We start from the raw sequence: 18,587 nt of genomic DNA, 5'->3' as shown, positions 1-18,587 counted from the left end.
GATAGTATCGGAAGGAAATTTACCTTGAGGCCTTTCGGCAATTTGCTTGGCTAGCTGGCCAAGTTGGTTCTCCAAGTTCTTGATAGCCGCCTCTTGGTTCTTATGGTTGTTGTTCATGCGGTTGATGCAACTCTCCAATAGCTCCTCTAAACTCCTCTTGCAATTCACCTTTCCAACAACTTGTGTTTGGACAAGAGGTTCATGATTTGAGGATGGAACTATGCTTCCTTGAGCTATAGCTTTGGCTTCATTGCTCTCAGCATTGTCAGTACAAAAGTTACTAACATGAGGTCCACCACAAGACTTGCACTCCACACAAGTCTTGGTCTCCTTAATATGCATTCGAATCTCCGCCACTTGTTCGGTGAGTTGCTTGTTGGAGGCCAAGAGCTTGTCATAAGCTTCCACTTCAAACTTACTCCTTCGGGTTTGGCGATCATTTTCAGAGTTCATGGCTCTCGCTGCCATCTTTTCTATTAAGTCATACCCCGCTTGTGGGGAAAGAGCATCGAACTCGCCATTTGAAGCCGCATCTAGGCCAAACCTCCAAGAGTATTGTAGACCATCATAAAATGTTGCAACCAATTCAGCTTGGGTGAGATTGTGTTGAGGACATTTCCTCAATAGCTTCTTGAAGCGCTCCCAAGCTTCATAGAGACTTTCTTCAGTGGGTTGCACAAAATTCATGATGTCTTTTTTCAATTTCCTCAGAAGGGCTCTTGGGAAGAACCTTGTTGTGAATTTTTCTGCTAAGTCTTCCCAAGTAGTGAAGCTCCCTTGAGGCTGTGAATTCAGCCATTCCTCCGCTGCATCCTTCAAAGAAAATGGAAACAAGCTCAACCGAATTGCATCCGTCGGAACATTGTTCACATGGTAAGTGTTGCAATTCCGGATGAACCTCTCCATGTGAGCATGTGGATCTTCCAAAGTACCTCCACCATATTGGTTTTGGCTCACCAAGTTGATGAATGCCGGTCTCAACTTAAAGTTTCCAACTCCCTCGGGAAAGACAATGCTCCCGGGATAGTCATAACTCATGGTAGTTTAAGTGAGTTCCCGAAGAGACCGGTTGGCATTCTCAACTTCTTGTTCACATAATCGGAGGGTGATCCCCTCTTGGATTCTTGCCTCGATATGGGCTTGCATCTCCTCCTCCGTCATATGGCTACCCATGACGGTGTCTCTCTCGAGAGTAGCCTGAAAGTTTGATACTAAACAGAGAAAGATTAGTAGCACCAATTCTAGACAAGTTCAAAACAAAAATAAAACCACAAACTAAAAACTTAAACCAAAAACCACAAACAATTCCCCGGCAACGGCGCCAAAAACTTGTTGGTCAATCTGCAAGTGTACAGATATCTCCGGGTTTTAATTTATCGAACCACAGGGAATTGGAATGTGAATTCAGTTTAAGAGTCAAGTTCAAGGTTGAAAAGCGAGTAAAATTCAGTTTTAATGATTGGTTGTTTCTTTCTTAAGTTTGTAAGAAGACAAGTGCTCAAGTAATAAAGCGATTGAAAAAACAGAGATGAAATTGCCTTGGGTTCTTGCTCAACAAATTCAGTTTTAGCAAACCTTCCTATTCAATTAATCCTGAGTCTCTCCTTGATGTTCTAGCCTAGATAGTCATCTATCGATGCCTCGTAAAGAAAACCCTTTCTAATCAAAAGATAGATTCAATTCCTTGATAACCTAAACATTTGTTAGAAGCACTAAGCATGAAATTCAGGCCAACAAACCCCAACCCTTCCTCTATTCCTAGCAGCAAGTATAGAAGGAGTAATCTCACAACAAGTCTCAATTCTATAACAAACTATCGTTATGATTATAGAAAAGCATAAAGCTAGCATGCATTCAAGCTTGAAAGATAAAGCATAGAAGTGAGATTCAAGGGTTTACTCAGAACAACATGAATAGAAAAGGATTGATAGCTAAAACATCCAAAGTCTTACAAAGAACCCAAAGCAAAAGGGGTTTAGAATCCATACAAGAAAGTAAAGATAAAACCTGGATCATAAGGCCTAGGGAAAGCTCCCAAAGCTTCAGAACTCAAGCTCTCTCTTCTAACTTATGTAAAAAGTTGATAAAAATGACAAAAGTTACAAAAGAAATGACAAAAAGCCTATTTATAGGCAAACAGGTCGAGTCTGGGCGCTCAGGCGCCAATTAAGCACGCCTGAGCGCCAATTCCAAGCTGAAAACATGCTCTCTGGAAGTAATTGGCGCTCAGGCGCTCAATCAGGAGTGCTCAGGCGCCAATTCCTTTCTAGCATCTTGTAAACATCGATCCAATTGGCGCTCAGGCACTCAACACGAGCGCCTGAGCGCTCTCTACATGCTAGAAAGCCTCTTGACCTTCTTCTTAACTCCCCTTTAAGCCTCCCTTCAATTTTCCAAGCCTTTTGACCTTCTTTCTTCATCAGTTTTCAGACCTAGCTGCTTGGGAACAAAGCAAGGAAAATATCTAGGATTTCCAAGAGTTTATTTGCACAAAAGACCCTCAATTCAAGTAGAAAAGATATGCAAGTCTTAAACTTACTTAAAATGCATGAAAGGTCCCTATAAAACTATGAAATTACCAAAACAAAGTAGAAATACAAATAAAGATAAAAATGCATGAGAATGCATGAAACACTACATGAGACTCAACAAAAAGACTCAAAACAAACTAAGAAATGACCCTAAAAACACTACTAAACTAGGGTCATCACACATTTGTTCGAGTTATGTTCCCGTCGAGCAGCTCTGCGTATCATTTGAGCGAAACGTTGATTAAACAAAATTCCTGCGCGCGAATTCGACGAAACTAGGGCACAGTCCTTAATTTTAGTCCCTTAAACTGTGGACAAAAATTTGGAACATTTCAGGACTGCACATTTGTTCGAGTTATGTTCCCGTCGAGCAGCTCTACGAACAATTTGGGCGAAACGTTTATAAAACAAATTTCCTGTGCGCGAATTCGACGAAACTGGGGCACAGTCCCTAATTTTAGTCCCTTAAACTGTGGACAAAAATTTGGAACATTTCAGGACTGCACATTTGTTCGAGTTATGTTCCCGTCGAGCAGCTCTACGAACAATTTGGGCGAAACTTTCGTAAAACAAAATTCCTGCGCGCGAATTCGATGAAACTGGGGTACAGTCCCTAATTTTAGTCCCTTAAACTGTGGACAAAAATTTGGAACATTTCGGGACTGCACATTTGTTCGAGTTATGTTCCCGTCGAGCAGCTCTGCGTATCATTTGAGCGAAACGTTGATTAAACAAAATTCCAGCGCGTGAATTCGACGAATTTGGGGCACAGTCCCTAATTTCAGTCCCTTAAACTGTGGACAAAAATTTGGAACATTTCAGAACTGCACATTTATTCGAGTTATGTTCCCGTCGAGCAGCTCTACGAACAATTTGGGCGAAACGTTCGTAAAACAAAATTCCTGCGCGCGAATTCGACGAAACTGGGGCACAGTCCCTAATTTTAGTCCCTTAAACTGTGGACAAAAATTTGGAACGTTTCAGGACTGCACATTTGTTCGAGTTATGTTCCCGTCGAGCAGCTCTACGAACAATTTGGGCGAAAAGTTCGTAAAACAAAATTCCTGCGCGCGTATTCGACGAAACTGGGGCACAGTCCCTAATTTTAGTCCCTTAAACTGTGGACAAAAATTTGGAACATTTCAAGACTGCACATTTGTTCGAGTTATTTTCCCGTCAAGCAGCTCTACGAACAATTTGGGCGAAACTTTCGTAAAACAAAATTCTTGCGCGCGAATTCGACGAAACTGGGGCACAGTCCCTAATTTTAGTCCCTTAAACTGTGGACAAAAATTCGGAACATTTCAGGACTGTACATTTGTTCGAGTTATGTTCCCGACGAGCAGCTCTACGAATAATTTGGGCGAAACGTTCATAAAACAAAATTCCTGCGCGCGAATTCGACGAAACTGGGGCACAGTCCCTAATTTTAGTCCCTTAAACTGTGGAAAAAAATTTGGAACATTTCAGGACTGCACATCTGTTTGAGTTATGTTCCCGTCGAGCAGCTCTACGAACAATTTGGGCGAAACGTTCGTAAAACAAAATTCCTGCGCGCGAATTCGACGAAACTGGGGCACAGTCCCTAATTTTACTCCCTTAAACTGTGGACAAAAATTTGGAACGTTTCAGGACTGCACATTTGTTCGAGTTATGTTCCCGTCGAGATGTTCCCGTCGAACAATTTGGGCGAAACGTTCGTAAAACAAAATTCCTGCGCGCGAATTCGACGAAACTGGGGCACAGTCCCTAATTTTAGTCCCTTAAACTGTGGACAAAAATTTGGAACATTTCAGGACTGCACATTTGTTCGAGTTATGTTCCCGTCGAACAATTTGGGCGAAAAGTTCGTAAAACAAAATTCCTGCGCGCGTATTCGACGAAACTGGGGCACAGTCCCTAATTTTAGTCCCTTAAACTGTGGACAAAAATTTGGAACATTTTAAGACTGCACATTTGTTCGAGTTATTTTCCCGTCAAGTAGCTCTACGAACAATTTGGGCGAAACTTTCGTAAAACAAAATTCTTGCGCGCGAATTCGACGAAACTGGGGCACAGTCCCTAATTTTAGTCCCTTAAACTGTGGACAAAAATTCGGAACATTTCAGGACTGTACATTTGTTCGAGTTATGTTCCCGACGAGCAGCTCTACGAATAATTTGGGCGAAACGTTCATAAAACAAAATTCCTGCGCGCGAATTCGACGAAACTGGGGCACAGTCCCTAATTTTAGTCCCTTAAACTGTGGAAAAAATTTTGGAACATTTCAGGACTGCACATTTGTTCGAGTTATGTTCCCGTCGAGCAGCTCTACGAACAATTTGGGCGAAACGTTTATAAAACAAATTTCCTGTGCGCGAATTCCACGAAACTAGGGCACAGTCCCTAATTTTAGTCCCTTAAACTATGGACAAAAATTTGGAACATTTCAGGACTGCACATTTGTTCGAGTTATGTTCCCGTCGAGCAGGTCTACGAACAATTTGGGCGAAACTTTCGTAAAACAAAATTCCTGCGCGCGAATTCGATGAAACTGGGGTACAGTGCCTAATTTTAGTCCCTTAAACTGTGGACAAAAATTTGAAACATTTCGGGACTGCACATTTGTTCGAGTTATGTTCCCGTCGAGCAGCTCTGCGTATCATTTGAGCGAAACGTTGATTAAACAAAATTCCTGCGCGTGAATTCGACGAATTTGGGGCACAGTCCCTAATTTCAGTCCCTTAAACTGTGGCCAAAAATTTGGAACATTTCAGAACTGCACATTTGTTCGAGTTATGTTCCCGTCGAGCAGCTCTACGAACAATTTGGGCGAAACGTTCGTAAAACAAAATTCCTGCGCGCGAATTCGACGAAACTGGGGCACTGTCCCTAATTTTAGTCCCTTAAACTGTGGACAAAAATTTGGAACGTTTCAGGACTGCACATTTGTTCGAGTTATGTTCCCGTCGAGATGTTCCCGTCGAACAATTTGGGCGAAACGTTCGTAAAACAAAATTCCTGCGCGCGAATTCGACGAAACTGGGGCACTGTCCCTAATTTTAGTCCCTTAAACTGTGGACAAAAATTAGGCACATTTCAGGACTGCACATTTGTTCGAGTTATGTTCCCGTCGAACAATTTGGGCGAAACGTTCGTAAAACAAAATTCCTGCGCGCGAATTCGACGAAACTGGGGCACAGTCCCTAATTTTAGTCCCTTAAACTGTGGACAAAAATTTGGAACATTTCATAACTGCACATTTGTTCGAGTTATGTTCCCGTCAAGCAGCTCTACGAACAATTTGGGCGAAACGTTCGTAAAACAAAATTCCTGCGCGCGTATTCGACGAAACTGGGGCACAGTCCCTAATTTTAGTCCCTTAAACTGTGGACAAAAATTTGGAACATTTCAAGACTGCACATTTGTTCGAGTTATTTTCCCGTCAAGCAGCTCTACGAACAATTTGGGCGAAACTTTCGTAAAACAAAATTCTTGCGCGCGAATTCGACGAAACTGGGGCACAGTCCCTAATTTTAGTCCCTTAAACTGTGGACAAAAATTCGGAACATTTCAGGACTGTACATTTGTTCGAGTTATGTTCCCGACGAGCAGCTCTACGAATAATTTGGGCGAAACGTTCATAAAACAAAATTCCTGCGCGCGAATTCGACGAAACTGGGGCACAGTCCCTAATTTTAGTCCCTTAAACTGTGGAAAAAAATTTGGAACATTTCAGGACTGCACATCTGTTTGAGTTATGTTCCCGTCGAGCAGCTCTACGAACAATTTGGGCGAAACGTTCGTAAAACAAAATTCCTGCGCGCGAATTCGACGAAACTGGGGCACAGTCCCTAATTTTACTCCCTTAAACTGTGGACAAAAATTTGGAACGTTTCAGGACTGCACATTTGTTCGAGTTATGTTCCCGTCGAGATGTTCCCGTCGAACAATTTGGGCGAAACGTTCGTAAAACAAAATTCCTGCGCGCGAATTCGACGAAACTGGGGCACAGTCCCTAATTTTAGTCCCTTAAACTGTGGACAAAAATTTGGAACATTTCAGGACTGCACATTTGTTCGAGTTATGTTCCCGTCGAACAATTTGGGCGAAAAGTTCGTAAAACAAAATTCCTGCGCGCGTATTCGACGAAACTGGGGCACAGTCCCTAATTTTAGTCCCTTAAACTGTGGACAAAAATTTGGAACATTTTAAGACTGCACATTTGTTCGAGTTATTTTCCCGTCAAGTAGCTCTACGAACAATTTGGGCGAAACTTTCGTAAAACAAAATTCTTGCGCGCGAATTCGACGAAACTGGGGCACAGTCCCTAATTTTAGTCCCTTAAACTGTGGACAAAAATTCGGAACATTTCAGGACTGTACATTTGTTCGAGTTATGTTCCCGACGAGCAGCTCTACGAATAATTTGGGCGAAACGTTCATAAAACAAAATTCCTGCGCGCGAATTCGACGAAACTGGGGCACAGTCCCTAATTTTAGTCCCTTAAACTGTGGAAAAAATTTTGGAACATTTCAGGACTGCACATTTGTTCGAGTTATGTTCCCGTCGAGCAGCTCTACGAACAATTTGGGCGAAACGTTTATAAAACAAATTTCCTGTGCGCGAATTCCACGAAACTAGGGCACAGTCCCTAATTTTAGTCCCTTAAACTATGGACAAAAATTTGGAACATTTCAGGACTGCACATTTGTTCGAGTTATGTTCCCGTCGAGCAGGTCTACGAACAATTTGGGCGAAACTTTCGTAAAACAAAATTCCTGCGCGCGAATTCGATGAAACTGGGGTACAGTGCCTAATTTTAGTCCCTTAAACTGTGGACAAAAATTTGAAACATTTCGGGACTGCACATTTGTTCGAGTTATGTTCCCGTCGAGCAGCTCTGCGTATCATTTGAGCGAAACGTTGATTAAACAAAATTCCTGCGCGTGAATTCGACGAATTTGGGGCACAGTCCCTAATTTCAGTCCCTTAAACTGTGGCCAAAAATTTGGAACATTTCAGAACTGCACATTTGTTCGAGTTATGTTCCCGTCGAGCAGCTCTACGAACAATTTGGGCGAAACGTTCGTAAAACAAAATTCCTGCGCGCGAATTCGACGAAACTGGGGCACTGTCCCTAATTTTAGTCCCTTAAACTGTGGACAAAAATTTGGAACGTTTCAGGACTGCACATTTGTTCGAGTTATGTTCCCGTCGAGATGTTCCCGTCGAACAATTTGGGCGAAACGTTCGTAAAACAAAATTCCTGCGCGCGAATTCGACGAAACTGGGGCACTGTCCCTAATTTTAGTCCCTTAAACTGTGGACAAAAATTAGGCACATTTCAGGACTGCACATTTGTTCGAGTTATGTTCCCGTCGAACAATTTGGGCGAAACGTTCGTAAAACAAAATTCCTGCGCGCGAATTCGACGAAACTGGGGCACAGTCCCTAATTTTAGTCCCTTAAACTGTGGACAAAAATTTGGAACATTTCATAACTGCACATTTGTTCGAGTTATGTTCCCGTCAAGCAGCTCTACGAACAATTTGGGCGAAACGTTCGTAAAACAAAATTCCTGCGCGCGTATTCGACGAAACTGGGGCACAGTCCCTAATTTTAGTCCCTTAAACTGTGGACAAAAATTTGGAACATTTCAAGACTGCACATTTGTTCGAATTATTTTCCCGTCAAGCAGCTCTACGAACAATTTGGGCCAAACTTTCGTAAAACAAAATTCTTGCGCGCGAATTCGACGAAACTGGGGCACAGTCCCTAGTTTTAGTCCCTTAAATTGTGGACAAAAATTCGGAACATTTCAGGACTGTACATTTCTTCGAGTTATGTTCCCGACGAGCAGCTCTACGAACAATTTGGGCGAAACGTTTATAAAACAAAATTCCTGCGCGCGAATTCGACGAAACTGGGGCACAGTCCCTAATTTTAGTCCCTTAAACTGTGGACGAAAATTTGGAACATTTCAGAACTGCACATTTGTTCGAGTTATGTTCCCGTCGAGCAGCTCTACGAACAATTAGGGCGAAACTTTCGTAAAACAAAATTCTTGCGCGCGAATTCGACGAAACTGGGGCACAGTCCCTAATTTTAGTCCCTTAAACTGTGGACAAAAATTTGGAACATTTCAGAACTTCACATTTGTTCGAGTTATGTTCCCGTCAAGCAGCTCTACGAACAATTTGGGCGAAACGTTCGTAAACAAAATTCTTGCGCGCGTATTCGACGAAACTGGGGCACAGTCCCTAATTTTAGTCCCTTAAACTGTGGACAAAAATTTGAACATTTCTAGACTGCACATTTGTTCGAGTTATGTTCCCGTCAAGCAGCTCTACGAACAATTTGGGCGAAACTTTCGTAAAACAAAATTCTTGCGCGCGAATTCGACGAAACTGGGGCACAGTCCCTAATTTTAGTCCCTTATACTGTGGACAAAAATTTGGAACATTTCAGGACTGTACATTTGTTCGAGTTATGTTCCCGTCGAGCAGCTCTACCAACAATTTGGGCGAAACGTTTATAAAACAAAATTCCTGCGCGCGAATTCGACGAAACTGGGGCACAGTCCCTAATTTTAGTCCCTTAAACTGTGGAAAAAAATTTGGAACATTTCAGGAGTGCACATTTGTTCGAGTTATGTTCCCGTCGAGCAGCTCTGCGTATCATTTGAGCGAAACGTTGATTAAACAAAATTCCTGCGCGTGAATTCGACGAATTTGGGGCACAGTCCCTAATTTCAGTCCCTTAAACTGTGGACAAAAATTTGGAACATTTCAGAACTGCACATTTGTTCGAGTTATGTTCCCGTCGAGCAGCTCTACGAATAATTTGGGCGAAACGTTCGTAAAACAAAATTCCTGCGCGCGAATTCGACGAAACTGGGGCACAGTCCCTAATTTTAGTCCCTTAAACTGTGGACAAAAATTTGGAAAATTTCAAGACTGCACATTTGTTCGAGTTATTTTCCCGTCAAGCAGCTCTACGAACAATTTGGGCCAAACTTTCGTAAAACAAAATTCTTGCGCGCGAATTCGACGAAACTGGGGCACAGTCCCTAATTTTAGTCCCTTAAACTGTGGACAAAAATTAGGAACATTTCAGGACTGTACATTTGTTCGAGTTAAGTTCCCGACGAGCAGCTCTACGAACAATTTGGGCGAAACGTTTATAAAACAAAATTCCTGCGCGCGAATTCGACGAAACTGGGGCACAGTCCCTAAATTTAGTCCCTTAAACTGTGGACAAAAATTTGGAACATTTAAGGACTGCACATTTGTTCGAGTTATGTTCCCGTCGAGCAGCTCTACGAACAATTTGGGCGAAACTTTCGTAAAACAAAATTCTTGCGCGCGAATTCGACGAAACTGGGGCACAGTCCCTAATTTTAGTCCCTTAAATTGTGGACAAAAATTTGGAACATTTCAGAACTTCACATTTGTTCGAGTTATGTTCCCGTCAAGCAGCTCTACGAACAATTTGGGCGAAACGTTCGTAAAACAAAATTCTTGCGCGCGTATTCGACGAAACTGGGGCACAGTCCCTAATTTTAGTCCCTTAAACTGTGGACAAAAATTTGAACATTTCTAGACTGCACATTTGTTCGAGTTATGTTCCCGTCAAGCAGCTCTACGAACAATTTGGGCGAAACTATCGTAAATCAAAATTCTTGCGCGCGAATTCGACGAAACTGGGGCACAGTCCCTAATTTTAGTCCCTTAAACTGTGGACAAAAATTAGGAACATTTCAGGACTGTACATTTGTTCGAGTTATGTTCCCGTCGAGCAGCTCTACGAACAATTTGGGAGAAACGTTTATAAAACAAAATTCCTGCACGCGAATTCGACGAAACTGGGGCACAGTCCCTAATTTTAGTCCCTTAAACTGTGGAAAAAAATTTGGAACATTTCAGGAGTGCACATTTGTTCGAGTTATGTTCCCGTCGAGCAGCTCTGCGTATCATTTGAGCGAAACGTTGATTAAACAAAATTCCTGCGCGTGAATTCGACGAATTTGGGGCACAGTCCCTAATTTCAGTCCCTTAAACTGTGGACAAAAATTTGGAACATTTCAGAACTGCACATTTGTTCGAGTTATGTTCCCGTCGAGCAGCTCTACGAACAATTTGGGCGAAACGTTCGTAAAACAAAATTCCTGCGCGCGAATTCGACGAAACTGGGGCACAGTCCCTAATTTTAGTCCCTTAAACTGTGGACAAAAATTTGGAACATTTCAGAACTGCACATTTGTTCGAGTTATGTTCCCGTCGAGCAGCTCTACGAACAATTTGGGCGAAACGTTCGTAAAACAAAATTCCTGCGCGCGAATTCGACGAAACTGGGGCACAGTCCCTAATTTTAGTCCCTTAAACTGTGGACAAAAATTTGGAAAATTTCAAGACTGCACATTTGTTCGAGTTATTTTCCCGTCAAGCAGCTCTACGAACAATTTGGGCCAAACTTTCGTAAAACAAAATTCTTGCGCGCGAATTCGACGAAACTGGGGCACAGTCCCTAATTTTAGTCCCTTAAACTGTGGACAAAAATTTGAACATTTCTAGACTGCACATTTGTTCGAGTTATGTTCCCGTCAAGCAGCACTACGAACAATTTGGGCGAAACTTTCGTAAAACAAAATTCTTGCGCGCGAATTCGACGAAACTGGGGCACAGTCCCTAATTTTAGTCCCTTAAACTGTGGACAAAAATTAGGAACATTTCAGGACTGTACATTTGTTCGAGTTATGTTCCCGTCGAGCAGCTCTACGAACAATTTGGGCGAAACGTTTATAAAACAAAATTCCTGCACGCGAATTCGACGAAACTGGGGCACAGTCCCTAATTTTAGTCCCTTAAACTGTGGAAAAAAATTTGGAACATTTCAGGAGTGCACATTTGTTCGAGTTATGTTCCCGTCGAGCAGCTCTGCGTATCATTTGAGCGAAACGTTGATTAAACAAAATTCCTGCGCGTGAATTCGACGAATTTGGGGCACAGTCCCTAATTTCAGTCCCTTAAACTGTGGACAAAAATTTGGAACATTTCAGAACTGCACATTTGTTCGAGTTATGTTCCCGTCGAGCAGCTCTACGAACAATTTGGGCGAAACGTTCGTAAAACAAAATTCCTGCGCGCGAATTCGACGAAACTGGGGCACAGTCCCTAATTTTAGTCCCTTAAACTGTGGACAAAAATTTGGAAAATTTCAAGACTGCACATTTGTTCGAGTTATTTTCCCGTCAAGCAGCTCTACGAACAATTTGGGCGAAACGTTTATAAAACAAAATTCCTGCGCGCGAATTCGACGAAACTGGGGCACAGTCACTAATTTTAGTCCCTTAAACTGTGGACAAAAATTTGGAACGTTTCAGGACTGCACATTTGTTCGAGTTATGTTCCCGTCGAGCAGCTCTACGAACAATTTGGGCGAAACTTTCGTAAAACAAAATTCTTGCGCGCGAATTCGACGAAACTGGGGCACAGTCCCTAATTTTAGTCCCTTAAATTGTGGACAAAAATTTGGAACATTTCAGAACTTCACATTTGTTCGAGTTATGTTCCCGTCAAGCAGCTCTACGAACAATTTGGGCCAAACTTTCGTAAAACAAAATTCTTGCGCGCGAATTCGACGAAACTGGGGCACAGTCCCTAATTTTAATCCCTTAAACTGTGGACAAAAATTAGGAACATTTCAGGACTGTACATTTGTTCGAGTTATGTTCCCGACGAGCAGCTCTACGAACAATTTGGGCGAAACGTTTATAAAACAAAATTCCTGCACGCGAATTCGACGAAACTGGGGCACAGTCCCTAATTTTAGTCCCTTAAACTGTGGAAAAAAATTTGGAACATTTCAGAACTGCACATTTGTTCGAGTTATGTTCCCGTCGAGCAGCTCTACGAACAATTTGGGCGAAACGTTCGTAAAACAAAATTCCTGCGCGCGAATTCGACGAAACTGGGGCACAGTCCCTAATTTTAGTCCCTTAAACTATGGACAAAAATTTGGAAAATTTCAAGACTGCACATTTGTTCGAGTTATTTTCCCGTCAAGCAGCTCTACGAACAATTTGGGCGAAACTTTCGTAAAACAAAATTCTTGCGCGCGAATTCAACGAAACTGGGGCACAGTCCCTAATTTTAGTCCCTTAAACTGTGGACAAAAATTTGGAACATTTCAGGACTGTACATTTGTTCGAGTTATGTTCCCGACGAGCAGCTCTACGAACAATTTGGGCGAAACGTTTATAAAACAAAATTCCTGCGCGCGAATTCGACGAAACTGGGGCACAGTCCCTAAATTTAGTCCCTTAAACTCTGGACAAAAATTAGGAACATTTCAGGACTGCACATTTGTTCGAGTTATGTTCCCGTCGAGCAGCTCTACGAACAATTTGGGCGAAACTTTCGTAAAACAAAATTCTTGCGCGCGAATTCGACGAAACTGGGGCACAGTCCCTAATTTAAGTCCCTTAAATTGTGGACAAAAATTTGGAACATTTCAGAACTTCACATTTGTTCGAGTTATGTTCCCGTCAAGCAGCTCTACGAACAATTTGGGCGAAACGTTCGTAAAGAAAATTCCTGCGCGCGTATTCGACAAAACTGGGGCACAGTCCCTAATTTTAGTCCCTTAAACTGTGGACAAAAATTTGGAACATTTCTAGACTGCACATTTGTTCGAGTTATGTTCCCGTCAAGCAGCTCTACGAACAGTTTGGGCGAAACTTTCGTAAAACAAAATTCTTGCGCGCGAATTCGACGAAACTGTGGCACAGTCCCTAATTTTAGTCCCTTAAACTGTGGAAAAAAATTTGGAACATTTCAGAACTGCACATTTGTTCGAGTTATGTTCCCGTCGAGCAGCTCTACGAACAATTTGGGCGAAACGTTCGTAAAACAAAATTCCTGCGCGCGAATTCGACGAAACTGGGGCACAGTCCCTAATTTTAGTCCCTTAAACTATGGACAAAAATTTGGAAAATTTCAAGACTGCACATTTGTTCGAGTTATTTTCCCGTCAAGCAGCTCTACGAACAATTTGGGCGAAACTTTCGTAAAACAAAATTCTTGCGCGCGAATTCAACGAAACTGGGGCACAGTCCCTAATTTTAGTCCCTTAAACTGTGGACAAAAATTTGGAACATTTCAGGACTGTACATTTGTTCGAGTTATGTTCCCGACGAGCAGCTCTACGAACAATTTGGGCGAAACGTTTATAAAACAAAATTCCTGCGCGCGAATTCGACGAAACTGGGGCACAGTCCCTAAATTTAGTCCCTTAAACTCTGGACAAAAATTAGGAACATTTCAGGACTGCACATTTGTTCGAGTTATGTTCCCGTCGAGCAGCTCTACGAACAATTTGGGCGAAACTTTCGTAAAACAAAATTCTTGCGCGCGAATTCGACGAAACTGGGGCACAGTCCCTAATTTAAGTCCCTTAAATTGTGGACAAAAATTTGGAACATTTCAGAACTTCACATTTGTTCGAGTTATGTTCCCGTCAAGCAGCTCTACGAACAATTTGGGCGAAACGTTCGTAAAGAAAATTCCTGCGCGCGTATTCGACAAAACTGGGGCACAGTCCCTAATTTTAGTCCCTTAAACTGTGGACAAAAATTTGGAACATTTCTAGACTGCACATTTGTTCGAGTTATGTTCCCGTCAAGCAGCTCTACGAACAGTTTGGGCGAAACTTTCGTAAAACAAAATTCTTGCGCGCGAATTCGACGAAACTGTGGCACAGTCCCTAATTTTAGTCCCTTAAACTGTGGACAAAAATTTGGAACATTTCAGGACTGTATATTTGTTCGAGTTATGTTCCCGTCGAGCAGCTCTACGAACAATTTGGGCGAAACGTTTATAAAACAAAATTCCTGCGCGCGAATTCGACGAAACTGGGGCACATTCCCTAATTTTAGTCCCTTAAACTGTGGACAAAAATTTGGAAAATTTCAAGACTGCACATTTGTTCGAGTTATTTTCCCGTCAAGCAGCTCTACGAACAATTTGGGCCAAACTTTCGTAAAACAAAATTCTTGGGCGCGAATTCGACGAAACTGGGGCACAGTCCCTAATTTTAGTCCCTTAAACTGTGGACAAAAATTAGGAACATTTCAGGACTGTACATTTGTTCGAGTTATGTTCCCGACGAGCAGCTCTACGAACAATTTGGGCGAAACGTTTATAAAACAAAATTCCTGCGCGCGAATTCGACGAAACTGGGGCACAGTCCCTTAATTTAGTCCATTAAACTGTGGACAAAAATTTGGAACGTTTCAGGACTGCACATTTGTTCGAGTTATGTTCCCGTCGAGCAGCTCTACGAACAATTTGGGCGAAACTTTCGTAAAACAAAATTCTTGCGCGCGAATTCGACGAAACTGGGGCACAGTCCCTAATTTTAGTCCCTTAAATTGTGGACAAAAATTTGGAACATTTCAGAACTTCACATTTGTTCGAGTTATGTTCCCGTCAAGCAGCTCTACGAACAATTTGGGCGAAACGTTCGTAAAACAAAATTCCTGCGCGCGTATTCGACAAAACCGGGGCACAGTCCCTAATTTTAGTCCCTTAAACTGTGGACAAAAATTTGGAACATTTCTAGACTGCACATTTGTTCGAGTTATGTTCCCGTCAAGCAGCTCTACGAACAGTTTGGGCGAAACTTTCGTAAAACAAAATTCTTGCGCGCGAATTCGACGAAACTGTGGCACAGTCCCTAATTTTAGTCCCTTAAACTGTGGACAAAAATTTGGAACATTTCAGGACTGTATATTTGTTCGAGTTATGTTCCCGTCGAGCAGCTCTACGAACAATTTGGGCGAAACGTTTATAAAACAAAATTCCTGCGCGCGAATTCGACGAAACTGGGGCACAGTCCCTTAATTTAGTCCATTAAACTGTGGACAAAAATTTGGAACGTTTCAGGACTGCACATTTGTTCGAGTTATGTTCCCGTCGAGCAGCTCTACGAACAATTTGGGCGAAACTTTCGTAAAACAAAATTCTTGCGCGCGAATTCGACGAAACTGGGGCACAGTCCCTAATTTTAGTCCCTTAAATTGTGGACAAAAATTTGGAACATTTCAGAACTTCACATTTGTTCGAGTTATGTTCCCGTCAAGCAGCTCTACGAACAATTTGGGCGAAACGTTCGTAAAACAAAATTCCTGCGCGCGTATTCGACAAAACCGGGGCACAGTCCCTAATTTTAGTCCCTTAAACTGTGGACAAAAATTTGGAACATTTCTAGACTGCACATTTGTTCGAGTTATGTTCCCGTCAAGCAGCTCTACGAACAGTTTGGGCGAAACTTTCGTAAAACAAAATTCTTGCGCGCGAATTCGACGAAACTGTGGCACAGTCCCTAATTTTAGTCCCTTAAACTGTGGAAAAAAATTTGGAACATTTCAGGAGTGCACATTTGTTCGAGTTATGTTCCCGTCGAGCAGCTCTACGAACAATTTGGGCGAAACGTTTATAAAACAAATTTTCTGTGCGCGAATTCCACGAAACTGGGGCACAGTCCCTAATTTTAGTCCCTTAAACTGTGGACAAAAATTTGGAACATTTCAGGACTGCACATTTGTTCGAGTTATGTTCCCGTCGAGCAGCTCTACGAACAATTTGGGCGAAACTTTCGTAAAACAAAATTCCTGCGCGCGAATTCGATGAAACTGGGGTACAGTCCCTAATTTTAGAAACTGTGGACAAAAATTTGGAACATTTCGGGACTGCATATATGTTCGAGTTATGTTCCCGTCGAGCAGCTCTGCGTATCATTTGAGCGAAACGTTGATTAAACAAAATTCCTGCGCGTGAATTCGACGAATTTGGGGCACAGTCCCTAATTTCAGTCCCTTAAACTGTGGACAAAAATTTGGAACATTTCAGAACTGCACATTTGTTCGAGTTATGTTCCCGTCGAGCAGCTCTACGAACAATTTGGGCGAAACGTTCGTAAAACAAAATTCCTGCGCGCGAATTCGACGAAACTGGGGCACAGTCCCTAATTTTAGTCCCTTAAACTGTGGACAAAAATTTGGAAAATTTCAAGACTGCACATTTGTTCGAGTTATTTTCCCGTCAAGCAGCTCTACGAACAATTTGGGCCAAACTTTCGTAAAACAAAATTCTTGCGCGCGAATTCGACGAAACTGGGGCACAGTCCCTAATTTTAATCCCTTAAACTGTGGACAAAAATTAGGAACATTTCAGGACTGTACATTTGTTCGAGTTATGTTCCCGACGAGCAGCTCTACGAACAATTTGGGCGAAACGTTTATAAAACAAAATTCCTGCACGCGAATTCGACGAAACTGGGGCACAGTCCCTAATTTTAGTCCCTTAAACTGTGGAAAAAAATTTGGAACATTTCAGGAGTGCACATTTGTTCGAGTTATGTTCCCGTCGAGCAGCTCTACGAACAATTTGGGCGAAACTTTCGTAAAAAAAAATTCTTGCGCGCGAATTCGACGAAACTGGGGCACAGTCCCTAATTTTAGTCCCTTAAATTGTGGACAAAAATTTGGAACATTTCAGAACTTCACATTTGTTCGAGTTATGTTCCCGTCAAGCAGCTCTACGAACAATTTGGGCCAAACTTTCGTAAAACAAAATTCTTGCGCGCGAATTCGACGAAACTGGGGCACAGTCCCTAATTTTAGTCCCTTAAACTCTGGACAAAAATTAGGAACATTTCAGGACTGTACATTTGTTCGAGTTATGTTCCCGTCGAGCAGCTCTGCGTATCATTTGAGCGAAACGTTGATTAAACAAAATTCCTGCGCGTGAATTCGACGAATTTGGGGCACAGTCCCTAATTTCAGTCCCTTAAACTGTGGACAAAAATTTGGAACATTTCAGAACTGCACATTTGTTCGAGTTATGTTCCCGTCGAGCAGCTCTACGAACAATTTGGGCGAAACGTTCGTAAAACAAAATTCCTGCGCGCGAATTCTACGAAACTGGGGCACAGTCCCTAATTTTAGTCCCTTAAACTGGGACAAAAATTTGGAAAATTTCAAGACTGCACATTTGTTCGAGTTATTTTCCCGTCAAGCAGCTCTACGAACAATTTGGGCCAAACTTTCGTAAAACAAAATTCTTGCGCGCGAATTCAACGAAACTGGGGCACAGTCCCTAATTTTAGTCCCTTAAACTGTGGACAAAAATTAGGAACATTTAAGGACTGTACATTTGTTCGAGTTATGTTCCCGACGAGCAGCTCTACGAACAATTTGGGCGAAACGTTTATAAAACAAAAATTCCTGCGCGCGAATTCGACGAAACTGGGGCACAGTCCCTAAATTTAGTCCCTTAAACTGTGGACAAAAATTTGGCACATTTCAGGACTGCACATTTGTTCGAGTTATGTTCCCGTCGAGCAGCTCTACGAACAATTTGGGCGAAACTTTCGTAAAACAAAATTCTTGCGCGCGAATTCGACGAAACTGGGGCACAGTCCCTAATTTAAGTCCCTTAAATTGTGGACAAAAATTTGGAACATTTCAGAACTTCACATTTGTTCGAGTTATGTTCCCGTCAAGCAGCTCTACGAACAATTTGGGCCAAACTTTCGTAAAACAAAATTCTTGCGCGCGAATTCAACGAAACTGGGGCACAGTCCCTAATTTTAGTCCCTTAAACTGTGGACAAAAATTAGGAACATTTCAGGACTGTACATTTGTTCGAGTTATGTTCCCGACGAGCAGCTCTACGAACAATTTGGGCGAAAACGTTTATAAAACAAAATTCCTGCACGCGGAATTCGACGAAACTGGGGGCACAGTCCCTAATTTTAGTCCTTTAAACTGTGGAAAAAAATTTGGAACATTTCAGGAGTGCACATTTGTTCGATTATGTTCCCGTCGAGCAGCTCTACGAACAATTTGGGCGAAACGTTCGTAAAACAAAATTCCTGCGCGCGAATTCGACGAAACTGGGCACAGTCCCTAATTTTAGTCCCTTAAACTGTGGACAAAAATTTGGAAAATTTCAAGACTGCACATTTGTTCGAGTTATTTTCCCGTCAAGCAGCTCTACGAACAATTTGGGC

The 18,587-nt window shown here is 42.2% G+C and overlaps 1 non-coding gene across 1 annotated transcript; it reads left to right on the top strand.

Moving 5' to 3' along the window:
• Positions 1 to 598: 598 nt before the first annotated feature.
• Positions 599 to 705, top strand: LOC130741511 (small nucleolar RNA R71). The gene has a single exon (XR_009020406.1). It is a non-coding gene; the product is annotated as a small nucleolar RNA R71 (small nucleolar RNA).
• The last annotated feature ends 17,882 nt before the right edge of the window (positions 706 to 18,587 follow it).

The sequence above is a fragment of the Lotus japonicus genome, chromosome 2, assembly GCF_012489685.1.
Source record: "Lotus japonicus ecotype B-129 chromosome 2, LjGifu_v1.2".
In the NCBI taxonomy this organism is placed as follows: domain Eukaryota; kingdom Viridiplantae; phylum Streptophyta; class Magnoliopsida; order Fabales; family Fabaceae; genus Lotus; species Lotus japonicus.
Note: the sequence above shows the minus strand (reverse complement) of the source record. Positions and strands in the feature narration are given on the sequence as shown.